Here is a 4,692-nt window from a genome sequence, read left to right as displayed (position 1 = left end):
ACAATATATTCCCATTTTCCCTTTCTTGGACCTTGTGCTATCATTTGTCATGTTATACTTTCATATGAGTTATAAACTAATTTTGCTTTAACATTCAATTATATTTTTGGGATATCTGATAAGTTTAGATTGGCAATGGATTCCCTCTCACTCACAGAACCTCAATTTTGAATGTACAGATTACATCCCAGTCGGTCAGCCACTGGCCTGTTTCAGGACAGAGGAGCCTGTTTCCCCAGCACTACATATTCAGAGGGCACTACGGCCCTCCCAGGTCCAGCTTAATGGTCTTTAGAGTACACTGCTGTAAATTCTTTGTTGAGGACCTAAGATCCTGTACAAGGACACAGGTCCACAGGAGCTACCTTAACAAGTATTAAGTGCCACTGCCACTTCAATAAAAGTTACCTGTGGTAGTGTGGAGCCAGTCTGTCTCTGAACTTTGGAAATATTTTCAGGTTGTAATGATGTAAAGCATAGATAAGTTTTATTTCTTCCATCAATTCCATGCCAGAGAGAGCATTTTGTGCCAGATAGGTTCAATGGAACCAAAACAAAGCTTCAAATTCAAAATATTGAGTCTTCAGTTCCACACCCTCTCCATGTTAAACACCCTCTTTATTTATGAATACCACAAAGTTCCTTAATCTGACCAATTCTCCAACATGCAATAGCTAAAACCATATTGCTATGACATTCCCCTGTATTTTTTATCTCTCCATCTTCATTTCTTATTCTTACTGATCCTTCGGCCATCTTTCACTGCCTCCTGACAGTCACTATTTTGGCATCCATGTATTACACAGCCAGTTTCTGCTTGAGATTTCCAATTGACCCCACATCCCTGTACATGGGGCAACAATGACAGCTTCATTGTTCTATTTCTGATGCTGTTGGAAGGAACCAGGGGGAGGGCTTGTGGTATGGTGTTTATAAATTCTACAGTCATTTACAGTAAAGTCCTAGGCCTTCATGGTCACTCACAACTCACTCACTGATTCACCCAGAGCAACTTCCAGTCCTGCAAACTCCATTCAGGGTAAGTACTCTATACAGATGTACCAATTTTTATCTTTTATAGTGTATCTTTACTGTATTTTTTCTATGTTTAGATATGCAAATACTATTGTGTTACAATTGCCTACAGTATTCAGTACAGTAACATGCTGTACGGGTTTGTAGCCCAGGAGCAATAGGCTGTNTTGGTCATACGGTTCCGAACATCGAGACGGCATCTCTATCATATAATTCCAATCCGTCTCTTCAGATTTTGTTTCATCAACTCCAACAGGTTATAAGAAATCATCAACATCCATTTTTTATTACTCATATCCACGCTCATACGACCCTCCCAGTTCCAATGACGCGTGGAAATGCTATTGCATATTCTCTAGTAGGAAATGCTCAGGTTATTGAGGCAACCCACTTTCACTCTCTAACCCATACCAATGCTGGTGTTCTCCGATCTAAATTTTGCATTACTCATAAACAAGCTAGACGCATAGTTCAAACTTGTCCAACTTGTCAAATTCTTAATGCTTCTCAGGAATGTCCTGAAGGAACCAACCCTTGAGGCTTCACTCCTAATGATCTTTGGCAAATGGATGTGACTCACATCCCTTCCTTTGGAAAATTATCATTTGTACATTTCTCAGTTGATACCGCCTCAGGCTTTTTAGTATAGCCTCTGCTCAGACTGGTAAAACTGCAGCTCATTCTTGTTGTCACCTCTTACTCTGTTTTTCTATTATGGGCCTTCCAAAAAAGATTAAAACAGACAATGGACCAGCTTACACTAGCACGAAGTTTGCCAACTTTTGCGCGACCTGGCAAATTGCCCATAATACTGAAATCCCTTACAACCCTCAAGGCCAAGCCATTGTAGAACGTGCTAATTCAACCATAAAGAAACAATTACAAAAACAGAAAGGGGTAGATGTAAAAGAACCACCTCAGGTACAATTAGCAAAAGCCATGTTTACTTTGAATTTTTTTAATTCTTCTGGCTCTGGCTCTGATCCGTATCTTGGACGGACTGTGGCTGAAAGACATTTAAACACCAGCTCAAGGAAAATGCCATAGATTCCCATATGGTGGAAGGATATTCAGACTAATTAATGGAATTTAGGGACTCTGTTGACACGGGGATGAGGTTTTGCTTGTATTTCTCCAGGTTCTGAAGAACGTCCTTTGTGGGTGCTTGGCCGGTGTGTCAAACCTTACCATGAGCGGCTCACCCAAGAAAGTCGTCAAGAAACCGGTTTGGCCTAAAGTTGCAAGATATGAATGGCCTCCTAAATGGCCAATACAGGAGGCTCTTCCAGAGGAGGAGGAGGAGGAGGAGATCGTCCACCATCCTCTCCACCGATTACTCGTCCACCGACACCTCCAACTAGCAAGATGTCTAATCTGTCATTTCAATCTGTTCGTGCGCCAACGGCTGCTCCTCCAGCTCCAGCTGTTTGCATAGTTACCCCGCGAACCAAAAGTGCTCNTTTTGTTCTTCAGTCTAGTTGTGGAGGAAGTTGCTTCACTGGCCCAAGTTGGCACCATCATTGCGCTCTTCCCGGGCAAGGCAGATCAGCCACCGGCTTCTGGACGGCTGCTCACTGCGGCTGCTGGCTACACATGGTAGCCCATGGCAACCCACTGCCACAGGGACTGCAGCCTGCGCTGTTGCCAGTGACTCACGGCAACCCAGCTCCAGGTTGAGCTGTTGTTCAGCATCTTAGCTGCAGAGGGCAGTGTCACTGGCCCTCATATGTGGGATCCGAATCTGGGCCCTCTGGCATCCCAAGCCAGTTCTTAACGATTGCGCCACTCGGCCAGCCCTCCTTTTAAAATTCTTAAAGAACTTAAACAGTTACTCAATTTGGTCCGACTTCTCCCTATACCATAGGATTGGTCAGAGGTATTGCTGAGGGAAATAGGATGATACCAGTAGATTGGAATGCTCTAGCTAAAACTTGCCTTTCTCCATTTCAATTTCTTCAATTTAAAATTTGGTGGATGGATGGTGCGGAAATTCAGGGCAGACATAATCAGGCTGGTGAAATTAACATTACTAAAGATCAATTACTAGGTGATGGAGAATGGATAGATACTCAGAATCAGGTCACAATGAGCCATCAAGCACAAGATCAACTTAAAAGAATTTGTTTGATGGCATGGGAAAAAAAAGAAATGGAAGGAAAAGCTCCATCTTCCTTTCAAAATATATTCCAAGGACCTCAGGAGCCTTATTCAGAGTTCATAGCTTGTTTACAGGATACTATCAATAAACAGGTGGCCAATGCTCAAGCAGCTGATATAATTCTACAAATCATGGCCTATAATAATGCTAATGAGGACTGTAAAAAGGCAATAGGAGCTCAAAAAGAAAAGACAGATGCGATGGGGTACCTTCGTTTATGTCAAGGGGTAGGGACTGAACAATTTAAAGCCACCATGTTAGCTCAAGCTATTACAGAAATCACAAAAGGAAAAAATAAGTTTCCTGGCACTTGCTATAATTGTGGAAAGCCTGGACATACAAAAAGGGAATGCAGAAAGAAAAATAAAAATGTCTTAAATGTGCCCAATGATTCTGTTCCTGCAGAATCTAAGCCACCAGAAATATGCCCCCGATGCCAAAAAGGGAGACACTGGGCATCTGAATGTAGATCAGTTTTTCATAAGGACGGAACTCCCCTTCAGGGAAACGGGAAGTGGGACCAGCCCCAGGCCCTGACAACAACAGGGAGTATATGTAGCATCAGCTGTTCCTCAGAATTACCAGACAGTACCTCCCCCAAACTTTCAGTACAGCAATTAAGTTCAGCAACAGAAGGGAGTGCAGCAGTGAATGTCTGCACCACTCAGGACATTTTACTGCTTCCAGGAAAAACACCTCTCCCTGTACCCACGGGAATTTTTTGGGCCAATTCCCCCAAATACTGTTGGACTTCTCCTTGGTAGATCCAGTTTAACCTCCAAGGGAGTGACGGTCCATACAGGTATTATTGATTCGGATTATGAGGGAGAAATTCAAATTATCATGTCTTCAACAGTTCCCTGGTCTGCTAAAAAGGGAGAAAGGATTGCACAATTACTTTTACTTCCCTATGTTCTTCCAGGAAACAAGGGAACCCAAAAAAGGGGAACTGAAAGCTTTGGAAGCACAGGACAGGCAGGCATATTTCTAGTAGAAAAAATTTCAGATTTTTGGCCTATATGTCAAATTGAAATTCAAGGAAAGAAATTTAAGGGTCTTATAGATACAGGAGCTGATGTTTCTCTTATCAGTTCTCAACAATGGCCAAAGAATTGGGAATTACAAGATTCAAATACTAATATTGGAGGAATAGGAAGAGCCTCAGGCTTAAGTCAAAGTGTTCAAATTCTTCCTTGTAAAGGACCGGAGGGACAACAGGGATTTTTACAACTTTATGTTGCTGACATTCCTATCAATTTATGGGGTAGAGATTTACTAACTCAATGGGACGCAGAACTTTGGATCCCTCCGAAGCAATATAGTCCCCAAAGTAAAAAAATCATGAGTCAGATGGGATTTCAACCTGGAAAAGGGTTAGGAAATTTAATCAGGGCATTACTCAGCCTATCCAACTCTCATCTCAACAGGGAAAACAAGGATTAGGTTATCAGACCAATCAAAATAACCCTTTTATGTAGGGGCCACTGTTGAAGAGCTAC

The 4,692-nt window shown here is 42.3% G+C and overlaps 1 protein-coding gene across 1 annotated transcript in view; it reads left to right on the top strand.

The window, feature by feature from the left end:
• P2RX6 (purinergic receptor P2X 6) overlaps window positions 1-2,488 on the top strand; it is a 38,846-nt gene extending 36,358 nt beyond the window's left edge. Inside the window, exon 14 of the mRNA XM_019632091.1 lies at window positions 2,174-2,488. The gene's annotated coding sequence lies outside the window, so the exon portion shown is untranslated. The remainder of the gene's footprint in view (window positions 1-2,173) is intronic.
• Window positions 2,489-4,692: the final 2,204 nt, after the last annotated feature.

The sequence above is a fragment of the Hipposideros armiger genome, unplaced genomic scaffold, assembly GCF_001890085.2.
Source record: "Hipposideros armiger isolate ML-2016 unplaced genomic scaffold, ASM189008v1 scaffold_1073, whole genome shotgun sequence".
Classification (NCBI taxonomy): Eukaryota; Metazoa; Chordata; class Mammalia; order Chiroptera; family Hipposideridae; genus Hipposideros; species Hipposideros armiger.
This window is presented reverse-complemented; position numbering and strand designations above follow the sequence as displayed.